At 43.7% G+C, this 13,544-nt stretch overlaps 1 long non-coding RNA gene across 1 annotated transcript in view; it reads right to left on the bottom strand.

Annotated features, from left to right (window-relative positions):
* Positions 1 to 4,478: 4,478 nt before the first annotated feature.
* LOC137517616 (uncharacterized) overlaps positions 4,479 to 13,544 on the bottom strand; it is a 103,985-nt gene continuing 94,919 nt past the window's right edge. Inside the window, exons 2-3 of the long non-coding RNA XR_011020597.1 lie at positions 7,115 to 7,212; positions 4,479 to 5,718 (exon numbers count right to left, since the gene is read on the bottom strand). This is a non-coding gene — a long non-coding RNA (uncharacterized lncRNA). The remainder of the gene's footprint in view (positions 5,719 to 7,114; positions 7,213 to 13,544) is intronic.

The raw sequence follows: 13,544 nt of genomic DNA on the forward strand, positions 1-13,544 counted from the left end.
TTAAAGGGGCACGCTAATCGGCTACCTCTCACATCTGTTGATCATAATCATAGGGTACTTAACATAGTGTTCAATGGTTAATACCTGTATAAAAGATAAAAAGGTTCAAAATTCTCAATCTCATATGTGGAACCATAAATACATTTGAAGTAAAAATTCATAGGGATATAATCATTCATGTCTTTGGATGTTCCTTTCTATGTAGTCAAATTTATTATTCAATCATTTTTCAAATGAAAGCTTTTCTTTTGTGTAGCAAACCTTTTTGTGGCGGATACAGTGGTTGTACTTGTTATATGATAACGGTACTTTTTATGTGGCAGACATAATAGCTGTACTTGTAACAGAGCCGGATTGACGCTATAGAGTGCTCCAGGCAGAGCAATAAATTTTGCCCCTCAGCCTTCTTATTTACTATTGAAAGGGGGCTCAAGGAAGTTGGATGTTCTAAGTCCAACAGGCAATGGGAGACCGCAATTCATTATACAATAGGAGCAGCCCAGCTTCTGTCTGCAGGCCGCACTATTGTTATAGACAGATGTGTGGTTCCCAGATACAAAAAAATTAAGTAGTTGGGTTCCCAAGATACCAAAATTTAATAGCTACCACGCCCCTCAGATACAGAAATTAAGTAGCCATGTCTTCCCTAGAACAATAATTAAAGTGGACCTGAACTCTTGCACAGGACAGAAGGAAAACATAGAAAATGCACCCTGTATGTATTTAGAGAGTTTAGCGTATCTAATTCACCCTCATTTGTGTCTAATCACAAGTTTTAATTTGATCTCTCCCTGTGTCACATGACAGATAAGCCCATTTGAAAGCACTGGATGTTAACAATATCTCTGCTTCCATGAATCAGGAAGTAGAAACAGTGCAAATTTATTTTAGGATTTGTATCAGCTGTAACAAAGAAATGTTTTTTATTTGAAGGTGGTTATGCTGTTGCATATCTTTTGGAGCAGAGAGAACGTTCTGAGTTCAGGTCCGCTTTAAGTAGACAACTAGCCATCTGTCTAATGCTGGGAATACACAGTTCATTTTTTAGCTGATTAGATGGTTCGATAGATAATTTCCGACATGTCCGATCTCCCTTTTCGAATCTTTGGCCGCTCGTTTTCTGATAGAAGTGAATGGAAAAAGATAAGAAAAACGAGCGGAAGATAAGAGAATCGACCGCAGAATTGAGCGGCAAAAACGATCGAGAGCAGAAACGCACGGCAGAAACGAACCGTGTGCTCCTAGCATTAAGATTAAGATTCCCAGCATTAAGATTAAAGAATTAAGTAATTACATGCTTTCAGATAAAATAATCAAGTAGTCACAGGCCTCCAGATAAAATATTCAAGTAATCACATGCCTCCAGATGAAGAAATAAAGTAGTTGCATGCCTCTAGCTAAAATAATCAGGAAATTACACAGCTCCAGATACACTAAACAAGTAGTCACAAGCCTCCAGGTAAAAGAATCAAGTAGTCATATGACCCCAGACCAAATTATTAAGTAGGTACATGTCTCAAGATAAAAACATTGGGTAGGCCCATGCATCCAGATAAAATAATTGCCTCCAGGTAAAATGATAAAGTAACCAGGTGCCTCAAGATAAAATAATTAAGTAGCCAAGTGTCCAATACATACAGGTTTCCTAAGATAAAATAAATTAAACTGAACCTGTGACAATGTAAAAAAAGAAAAAAGAAGTACCTAACCTATGTAGAGGGAAGGCTTTGAATACCGTAAAGCCTTCCCGGTCCTTTCTCAGGTCCTTCATTCCACCTCTGTCCCCAAGCCCCCCCCCCCGTGGAAGTTAAGCCCCCCCCTCCAGTATAGTCAGATCTCCTCCCCCCAGTTTTTTCAGATGAGTCAGTGCAGGCCCGGTTTTGTTAGCCAGATGTTCCCTGCACTGTCATATCTAGTCAAATTCCTCTGCCTATGTATGTAGCCAGATGTCTCTCAGTATAGTCAATTCACCCACACCAGTATTGGTAGCCAGATGTCCCCTTCCTCCAGTATTTGAAGCCAGATTGACCTCCCCAGCCCAGCATAGGTAGCAAGATTATTATTGTTAGTATTTAGTATTTATATAGCGCCAACATCTTCCACAGCACTGTACAGAGTATATTGTCTTGTCACTTAAGTATCCCTCAAAGAGGCTCACAACCTATTCCCTACCATAGTAATGTGTCTATGGAAGTGTCATGTAGTTTATGTAGTCTAGGGCCACCATATTTTTTTAGGGGGAAGCCAATTAACTTATCTGTATGTTTTTGGGATGTGGGAGGAAACCAGAGTGCCCGGAAGAAACTGATGCAGACATGGGAGAATATACAAATGCGGAGGGACTGGCTGGGCGCAGGCACTCCCTGTCTAGCTGCATGGTGTATTCAGAGACCGGCCTTTGGGATGATGTAAATGCATCTGGTTGGGTCAGATGCTACAACTTTTGGAACATCCTTCACAAAAAAAAAAAAAAAAAAAAATCTGGTTTCGCTCTTGACTTTGCATGTAACAATTTTATATACAAATGCCTGATCACGTTCACATCACGCCTGAAACAATCTTGTGTTGTCGCCTAAACTATATTTGTTCTGGTTTGATTATTACATCAAGCCAGACTACATGCTTTATCAGTCTCACGAAGGATTGTCGTGTCCTGAATGTAGCCTTTCATGCTTTATGGTGATACTCATAAAGATAAAACATTTTTTGGTGAAGCATATTATGAAAGAGATCATTTTTGTATTTGAGTCAATGAGTTAATAAAAGTGAATTAAACTTTTTGTTCTCATAACATATTCAGTGTCGATATTGGGTGTAGAGGACTACCATTTGAAGGTCTAAACATGCTCAGCCCTTCCATTTGCAAGGTTCACTCCCAATTTTATATACTTGCATCAGGCACAGAGATTACAAGAGCAGCATGTTTGCAGAGAAGTGAGAGGAGAGCGAGCGAGGTGAAGAGGTCATCATTGGGGAAAAGCAGCTTGTTGTGCTGTGTGAGGAGTCTGACAGTGAGTGAGGCGGTGGGGGAGGCAGGAGAGCAGCAGTGTTTCATATGACTTACACAGCAGAAGGGAGGAGGTGGAACTGTTGTCCTGAATGAGGAGGAATGGAGGACGGCCGACTGGCTGAGGGTGAGCAGTTTGTTTATGACATACTCGCTGCCAGCCAGCCAGTGTGTTATTGTGTTGAGCTGCAGCGTGTCATGTCTCAAGTTGTTGCATATGCTCCCTTGCTGACTGAAGCAGAGTAAATTGTTGGGTGCTTTGCGATCATTTCAATTGAGGGGGGGGGGGGGGTGGCTTCCTCACAAGTTTGCCTCAGCAAAAAGTCTAGCTATATAAACAGTACCAAGAAAAGTATGTGAAATCTTTGGAATTATAATGATTTCTGCACAATTTCGTCATAAAATGTGATCTGATCTTCATTCAAAGTGAAACTAAACTGAAAGTGAGAAGGATATATATTTTTCCTTTTGAATAATACTAGTTGCCTGACTCTCCTGGTGATCCTATGTCTCTAATACTTTTAGCCACAGCCCCTGAAAAAGCATGGAGGACTGAAGTCAGAATGGATTAGCTGCATACTTGTTTTATGTGTGTGATTTAGCCACTACTGCAGTCAAAGAGATCAGTATGACTGCCAGGCAACTGGTAGTGTTTAAAAGGAAACATCCATATCCCTCTCAGTTTAGGTGCACTTTAAGTCACAACAATAAACAATCACAGTCTGCTTAAAGTGGTCTGAAAGCCAGCATTTCTACTTTGCTCTTAAAGATTCCTCACAGCTTTAAAGCTACTGTCCCAGAATTTTTTTAGAAGATCACTGAAATGGTTAAACAAAGCACTTTGTCCTGCTATTCAGCTTCAAATCTGCATCCAAACTGTAGATAACAGTATCTTTGTTTACATTCCAATGTTGTTACACAATGCTGTCCAATGTTGTGTAAACAGTGTAACAGGTGAAAAGAAGCTCTCTGTGAATCTCTCTGTGCTACACACACACACACACACACACACACACACACACACACACACACACACACACACACACACACACACACACACACACACACACACACTTCAGAATAGCTCATTAGAAGATGTTAATATATAATAAAATGCAGTTGGAATAAAATGCAATGACAGCTTTTAGGGCTTGATAATATTATCAGCTGGCCCGATCAAGCCGCTCGACCCCCGCCCGCTCGATCCCCGCCGGCGGACAATGGCAGAGAATCGAGCGCTGATAAGGAAGCGCCTGGCGGGGACGAGCGGTAATTGATTCGAGCGGGGAAGCGGCTGGGGTCGATCCGGCGGCTAATCGGCCGCCGGATCGACCCGTGTATTCCCAGCATTATATTACATAGAAATGGTAACATTGGATGGAAAAGATTGTATTGTTAGTGGCCAGCTTAATACTACACAAATAATTAAAGGTTTCCATGTTTTTATTGAACACGTCATGTAAACATTCACAGTGCAGGTGGAAAAAGTATGTGAACCCTTGGATTTAATAACTGGTTGAACCTCCTTTGGCAGCAATAACTTCAACCAAACGTTTCCTGTAGTTGCAGATCAGACGTGCACAATGGTCAGGAGTAATTTTTGACCATTCCGCTTTACAGAACAATTTCAGTCCCATTCTTAGGATATCTGGTGCAAGTCGCTTTCTTGAGGTCATGCCATAGCATCTCAATCGGGTTGAGGTCAGGACTCTGACTGGGCCACTCCAGAAAGCATATTTTCTTCTGTGTAAGCCATTCTATTGATTTACTTCTATGCTTTGGGTGGTTGTGCTGTTGCAACACCCATCTTCTGCCGAGCTTCAGCTGGTGGACAGATGGCCTTACGTTCCCCTGCAAAATGTCTTGAATCTTGATAAAGATTTTTTTCCACAGCCCCACACCATGATGCCCCCGACATCATACTTCATAGTTGGGATGAGGTTTTGATGTTGGTGTGCTGTGCCTCTTTTTCTCCACACATAGGCCTCAATTCACTAAGATCATGCTGGAGATAATAAGGCAAGAGAAAACTTACCTTCACACAGTGAGAGAGTTATCGTATCTCTTCATTCCTTAAGTTACCTCCTATGTAGTTAATTTACCTCCTCTGTAGTTAATTTACCGCCTCTGTAGTTAATTTACCTCCTCTGTAGTTAATTTACCTCCTCTGTAGTTATTTTCACATGCAGTTAATTAACAGCCTGTCTTTAACTCTGGAGTTATTTTAAGGATTGGAGAGTTAACTTAAAGACAGAAGAGTTAACTTTAGGTTTGCCTGAGGTAAAATGTTTCCTGAATACTACATGCCTTATCACCATGGTAACAACTCTAGAAGAGTTATTAAAGACAGGAGATAAGCTTAGTGAATTGAGGCCATAGTGTTGTGTGTTTCTTCCAAACAACTCAACTTTGGTTTCATCGGTCCATAGAATATTTTGCCAGTACTGCTGTGGAACATCCAGGTGCTCTTTTGCAAACTTTAAACATGCACCAATTTTTTTTAGGACAGCAGGGTCTTCCTCTGTGGTATCCTCCCATGAACGCCCCTCTTGTTTAGTGTTGTACGTATCGTAGAATTGGTAACATGGATAATGGCATATGCCAGAGACTTTTGTAAATCTTTAGCTGACAGTGACACTCTAGGATTCTTCTTCACCTCAGTGAGCATTCTGCACTGTGCTCTTGCAGTCATCTTTACAGGATGAGCACTCCTAGGGAGAGTAAAAGCAGTGCTGAACTTTCTCCATTTATAGACAATTTTCAGACCGCACACATGACAGGTACTTGTTATGTGGCAGACTTGATAGCTGTACTTGTTATGTGACAGACATGATGGCTGTAACTGTCATGTGGCAGACTTGTTGGCTGTATTTTCTATGTGACAGACATGATGGTTGTGCTTATGTGGCAGACATGATGGCTGTACCGGTCATGTGGCAGACATGATGGCTGTACCGGTCATGTGGCAGACATGATGGCTGTACCGGTCATGTGGCAGACATGATGGCTGTACCGGTCATGTGGCAGACATGATGGCTGTACCGGTCATGTGGCAGACATGATGGCTGTACCGGTCATGTGGCAGACATGATGGCTGTACCGGTCATGTGGCAGACATGATGGCTGTACCGGTCATGTGGCAGACATGATGGCTGTACCGGTCATGTGGCAGACATGATGGCTGTACCGGTCATGTGGCAGGCATGATGGCTGTACCGGTCATGTGGCAGACATGATGGCTGTACCGGTCATGTGGCAGACATGATGGCTGTACCTGTCATGTGGCATAGATAATGGCTGTACTTGTTATGTGGGAGACATGATGGTTGTATTTGTTATGTAGCAGACGTGATGGTTGAATTTGTTATGTAGCAGATGTGATAGCTGTACCTTTTATGTGGTGGATGTAATTACTATAGTGGTTGTGTGGCAGACTTGATAATTCTACTTGATATGTGGTAGGCATGATGGTCAACTGGCTGTACTTAGGGTGCAGTGTACAGTATGATTTAACAATAGATATCATGCATATAATGGTTGTTCAGATAAATCTAAAACTCTGAAGAATTTATGACTAGCTTTCCATGTACTGTATACATTGTGTTTCTTACAAACTAGCATGTCGATGGACACTTCTTAAAAAAAAGATAAAGAAACAAAAACAAACAAACAAAAAAAACAGAACAAAAACACACCTAGCAGGAGAGATGCATAATCATCAACTTCAAGAAAGACGAATGACTAATGAGAACTAATGCAACATCCACATATCCCTTTACGGCTTTCATTTTTTTTTTTACTGTGTTATCTGCTAAGTAGACAACATGCTGTGAAATGAAAGGCAGGATCCTCTATCTACTAATTCCTCCAGGAATGCCTTCCCACTGGGCGATGACTAAGAATCTGATAACAACCCTGCAAACATAGTGCAGTATGGCCTAGGCCCTAGAGAATGCATCCCTATAACACTCCACAGATGTATAGAAAGTACACAAATGTGACAGGATGCCCTCTGTTTACACAAATTACGGGGCCAGAACGAGAGTAACTTCTGAAAATGAAAGAATAACCATACCACAAATGATGTGCTATTAAAAGATAAAATACCTTTGTTGGATCAAGTACGATGGTTTTAGAATGTATGCAGCTCTCTTCCTCTGCAGCATTTGGCCTGTGTCAAAAGCGAGTCAACTGCCCTGCACTCCCTGTAGCAGAAAACACATAGCATTGTAAAATCAATTGTAGTTTTTAAAGAGACTCTGTAACAAAATGTTCAGCCTTATTTCTTTTATCCTATAAGTTCCTATACCTGTTCTAATGTGGTCTGTTTACTGCAGCCTTTCCTAGTTGCACAGTGGCTGTATTATCTCTGTTATATAATCTAATCTTTTTTCCTCTGACGGCTTTGTCGGGCTCAGGCACTCAGGCAGGAATGTGCTGCTCTGCTTGTGATAGGATAGAAGCTATACACACCCTCTCCACGCCCCCTGCAGGCTCTGTGTGAGTCACAGACTCAGCTCCTCTCAGCCCATCACAAGCTGGTTAGCAGCCATGTCTTTTGTTTGTAAACATTGCCTAAAACTGGCAATTATAAGCCAGGATCGCAGCAGGGAGTGGCAGAAACAGCACAGAGAGGCCCAGGAGAACATAATGAATAGAATGGTATGCTTTTTAGTGTAAGAATTTTAGAGTACAGATTCTCTTTAAGCTAAAAAAACCTTCTGTAATGTCAGGCAATATTATTAGCTTTAAGTTTATAGCAATGGATAGACTTAAATACGGTAATCTACAATACTAATCAAAGGATGCAAGTATGCACAGTGCACCTGCACGAGCACACCACAACCACCACCTACCCTGCTTGCATAGTGGGCAAGTTTTAGTTTGCATGCACACAGGCTTTGGGTTGGCGGTGGCTCGGCGGTGGTTATGGTGTGCAATGCTTTTGAGAATCGCAGGCTTACTAGTAGTACTAGCTGCTAATTGTCACTTCTAAACCGGTTAACATAATTACCATACTTCCTCAACAGAGGAAGCTCTTTATAATAGGGCAATGTCTAGCATATCTCCGATCTCTACCCCAGGATATTGTGTAAATTGCCCTGATGGTTGCTGTGGTGCTGTTGGAGGGTAAAGCCAGAGCTGGTTCTCCCATGAAGCGAGGTGAAATACGTGCTTCAGGCACAGAGATTACAGGGGCAGCATGTTTGTACTGTGTGTTTACACTTACAGCATGCAGTCAGGAGGAGAAGCGAGAGGAAAACGAGCAAGGTGAAGAGGTCATAATTGGGGGAAAGCAGTTTGCTGTGCTGTGTCGGAGTCTGATAGTGATTGAGGAGGGGGGGGGGAGGCAGGAGAGCAGCAGTGTTTAATTTGACTTGCACAGCAGAAGGGAGGAGGTGGCACTGCTGTCCTGACTGAGGAGGAATGGAGGACAGCCGACTGGCTGAGGGAGAGAAGTTTGTTTGTCACAGACTCGCAGCCAGCCAGCCAGCCAGCCAGTGTGTTATTGTGATGAGCTGCAGCATGTCATGTCTCAGGACACAACTTTCATCGGCCTTATCGACAATAATGGTGAGCACACTTACCGAAGCGAGATTGGGAGGATCAGCAGTTGGTGCAAGGAAAGCAAGCTCGTTCTCAACGCGACAAAAACAGTTGCGCTCACTGCAGACTTGAGGAAGCACCCCACATGCTCTCCCCAGTCCTCATGATTGGAATCGAGGTCTCCAGGGTGTCCAGCATTCAGTTCCTTGGCACGACCATAACTAAGGACCTTAGGTGGGAGCAGAACACCTCCAAAATACAGAAGAAGGCTCAGCAGAGGCTATTCTTCCCGTGTCATCTGAAGAAATTTGGTATGCCACGTGAGTTGCTGACCAGCTTCTACACCGCTACCAAGGAATCCATCCTCTGCTCCTCAGTCATCATCTTGTATGCGGGGGCATCCGTCAAGTACAAGTACAAGCTTCAAAGAATAATTAACATGGCAGAAAAGATCATAGGATTGCCTTTGCCTCCCCTAGACCACCTCGACATGGCAAGACTGGGGTCGAGGGCCTCCAAGATCTCCCATGACTCCTCCCACCCAAGCAGCCACTTCTTCTAGCTCCTGCCAACAGGCCGACGTCACAGGACCATATCCTCCAAAACTACCAGGCGCAGGACCACATTCTTTCCTCAAGCACCTGAACTCCAACTACTCCAACCTTGCTCACCCGTGACATTATGGCCCATAGCCAATGCTCTGAACTCTGATCACTCTTGGTAGCACTGCCCTAGACTCGAGCTGCCAGTGCTCTCAATGGGCGACCCTCACTCCCCCCAAAGTATGCTGCTATTGAAATCTTAATGTATATTTCTTAATGTATAAATGCCTATGCAATGTGTGCCACAACCAATTCCGGGTACGACAACTGTTGTACTTGGCGAATAAATGTAATTCTCATTCTGATTGTTGCATAGGCTTCCTTGCTGACTGAAAACATTAAATGAAGCAGAAGTATCCCATGGCATAATAGCATTACGTAACACAACTCACACCGCAGCTACTGTATAACTTGCCATGCAAATATTCAGGTGCCGTGAGGTCATTCCAAATTAGAAAAGAAGGGGGGGGGGGGTGTTGGGGGTCACAAGTTTGCCTCAGGCAGCAAAAACTCTAGCTAGTGAATAAATTGTTGGTGATCCCCAATTTATGGCAGTTTCCACTTCTGTAGCCAAGTATCATTTCCATTATTACATGTCTGTAACTTTATGCATGAGCAGCTTATTTCTGTAACAACAGAATCTGTAATCCCAATTCCTGCAATCAATTACACATAATATAACATAAGTGTAATTCTGTGTTTTTTAAAGCATGAAAATTCAAAATGTTTTTGTCCTTCCCTCAGAACTTCCTTTCATTTTCCTTGGGTTGTGATCCCATGATTACTCTAAGCCTACAGAAAACTGCCATTTCAAATACATGATAATAGAGAACTTTACCATCTGTTAATACTGGATATGTCTCCTAGAATGTCCAAAAGTCTGTTCCCCTGGGTAACCTCTTCCACAGGTCTAGCTGAGCCCTGGTTGCCGGTGCTCAATTCTCCCGTGGGTCACCACTCCACACACAGCGCAATTTTCATCAATAAGGCGAAGGCACTCAACTGGCTTTCAAAACTTGCGTTTATAGAATCATTTAGCAGTTACACGACATGTTTCGGGGACATCCCCTTCATCAGGTGTACATGCTTATAATGGTTCACAGTGTTTAAATAGATACCCAATAACCACACCCTTCATTGCCCCACCTCGCCAGAAGCGTATGGGAAATTGATTGGAGAACAACAGCGAGTACTGGAAGAAACCCGCAAAGTGATTGTGCAGCGTAAACAGGGGAAGATTGCAAGGGACGCCGAGGATTACAGGCTCCAACAGGTCTACAGCTGGAGGAAGCCGCGTCAGCAACGACGACAGCAGAGCCCGCCTCCCGGAAGTGAGCTGGGGAAACAGAGTGAACAGTGACCCGGAGAGTCAGGGAGAGAGAGGCCACGAGAGTCCCGCAGGAGAAAGCCGCGGCGAGGTAACCCGCGAACCCCGCAGTTGGGGAGCTCAGGAGGATACTCTAGCTCGGGATCCAAGCCCCAACAGTATCAGCAGGGTTTTCGGGAAACTCGTCCACCGCTAGACCCAGGCGGAGGAGCAAGCGGCAAAGGAGAGGCAGGCAGAGGACAAACAAACAGGCGAAATCCGAGGTTTTCAGAGGTTTTCCTGTTTAGCACTTTGTGCAGCTGATTACTTATGCTGTCTGTACTGAAACACAGAGTACAGATTCCAAGCAATAAAATAAAAGCAGTTTGTGCTTAATGTCTGCTTTGAAAATTCATAGCTGGCTGACTATCCATGTCTGTGTTAATAACTACTACTTATTTTATGTGTGGCACTCACCTGTCCATTATGTGATGGGCCTTGATCTATAACATATTTCCCTTACTGAAGATATTGGCACTACTGCAACTGGATTACTGAATCATAACTTGGTGGTACCACCTAGATGATTGGTCTACTCTAATGTGTCTAATATTAGCTTGAAACATTGGGCTTGATTCACAAAGGGGTGATAACTCAGTTATCACGCCTAAAAGACTTTAGGCGTGATAAGCTTTGCACTAGCAAAGTTATCACCGCTTTGTGCTCTAACTCGCGCGAAGCCACCGCGCGTATGCAAAGTCCCATAGGGCTTAATAGGAGCTTCGCGCGAAGCGCTGGGTGCTGCGCTTGCGCGCGCAAAATTTTGCGCGCGGAAAATTCGCGCGAGTTTCTTCTCATCATGCCTAAACTGAGTTTAGGCGTGATAAAGGGGTTTTCACTCGCGTGCAAACACTTTGCACCGCTTTGTGAATCACTCAAGTACGCTCATGCTTCCCAGAGCTTCTGAGGATTCCTGATTGGTCAAATACGTGCAATGGGGGAAAGAGTGCTAGAACGAGGGGACCATGTGAAGACAGAGAAGGCTCTATAGGATCCAGAGCCTTCCTTCTCTATAGGTGAGTATGTGACTTTTTATCTTGGCTTCAGTATCACTTTAAGTTTGTATTGTTTTAACTTATGTATATGTAAAGGTTTACACCAGAGATGTTTTAATAAGTGGCGCACACAGAGATTCTTTATGTCTCTATCAGCAATGCAAGGCCTTGTGTGCAGTTGGTTATTTATGCAAATTGCATGTTTGATAACTCCCAGTCGGCTATGAGCACTGAATATTCCGCAAAGAAAGTATAATCAATGTTTATTTGGGTCTCCTATGCATTATATCATTAATAGTAACCTATCATTTTTGTTATTCAAAGGTGTAACTACTAGTAGTGCAGCTCCTGTGACTTACGTCCAATCCAATTTGAGATGAATTCTAAGAGGTATTTCAAATAATTTATAGGATAGGTACTTTTTAGGCTGCAATGCATTTGTTTGCAAATCTGACTTACAGTTTTGACTGGATTGTATATTTTAAAAGATAAAGGTTCAATTTCCTCTGAGGGTAATGTTTTCACGTTTTCATTATCACTGAGACTTTCTGTGTGTGTTCTGTAGGAGCTGACATTCAGTGACTTGTGTATCCCACAAATAACACATCGGTCTGCTAGTCAGTTTAGGTTGTGCCTGTGCTAGAATAAACAGTATTTATTGTGAGATTCTGGATCCAGATACTGCCCATTTACCTCCCTGCTGCAAACAAGAGGATAGCATGTAGAAATTATCATGTGAACACTAGAGATGGCCTGAACGGTTTACGGCGAACTTCCGTGGTTTGCGATTTCGGTGAACCGAGAACTTTTCCGGAAGTTCGGTTCGCCCCATAGTGCATCATGAGGGTCAACTTTGACCCTCTACATCACAGTCAGCAGGCACATTGTAGCAAATCAGGCTACACTCCCTCCTGGAGCCACTCCCCTCCTTATAAAAGGCAGGCAGCGTCAGGCTTTTCACTCACTCGTGTGCCTGAAGTAATTAGTGAAGGGATCGCTGCAGACTCTCATAGAGAAAGCTTAGTTAGGCTCTTGTAGGCTTGTTAGCTTGCTCCTTGCTGATTTTTATTGCTAGAAAAGCACTCCATAACAGCTCTTTTGAGAGCTAATCTTGTACTTGTAATTTATTTTTTTTTCTGTGTGTCCCACTGACACTTGTGTTGCATAGTCAGCTTTGCTAATTCCTATTGTGTGTGCCACTGCCATGCCCAGCACATTCAGTGACTACTACCGGTGTGTGTGACAGATGCACATTGTAATACCCACTGCATATACCTACCTGTTGTTCACTGTGCACCCACCCACCTACGTGAGTGCACGCAGTGTCACTGTGTCTGTCCAGTACCGGTCTGTGTGTGACTGGTGTACATTGTAATACCCACTGCATATACCTATGTGTTGTTCACTGTGCACCCACCCACCTGTGTGAGCGCACGCAGTGTCACTGTGCCTGCCCGGTACCTGTCTGTGTGTGACAGGTGCACATTGTAATACCCACTGCATATACCTACCTGTTGTTCACTGTGCACCCACCCACCCACCTACGTGACCGCACGCAGTGTCACTGTGCCTGTCCGGTACCTGTCTGTGTGTGACAGGTGCACATTGTAATACCCACTGCATATACCTACCTTTTGTTCACTGTGCACCCACCCACCTACGTGAGTGCATGCAGTGTCACTGTGCCTGTTTGGTACCTGTCTGTGTGTGACAGGTGCACATTGTAATACCCACCACTGCATATACCTACCTGTTGTTCACTTACCTGTTGTAGTTACCTGTTGTTCACTTCAGTGCACCCACCCACCTACATGAGTGCACGCAGTGTGATATACCACTTCGTGCATACCTGTTAACTGCACCTGTGTGACTGCACATTGTATTACCCAAGTCAGTGCATACCTTTCACTTCATCCCCCCCCCCCCCCCGATATGGACAAACCGGATAAAAAAGATAGAGGCAGAGGTAGAGGCAGACCCAGAGGAAGGCCATCCAGGAGGTCTGTGCAAGGTCATGGTGATGTGAT

The sequence above is a fragment of the Hyperolius riggenbachi genome, chromosome 5 (genome assembly GCF_040937935.1).
Source record: "Hyperolius riggenbachi isolate aHypRig1 chromosome 5, aHypRig1.pri, whole genome shotgun sequence".
NCBI classification, from domain to species: Eukaryota; Metazoa; Chordata; class Amphibia; order Anura; family Hyperoliidae; genus Hyperolius; species Hyperolius riggenbachi.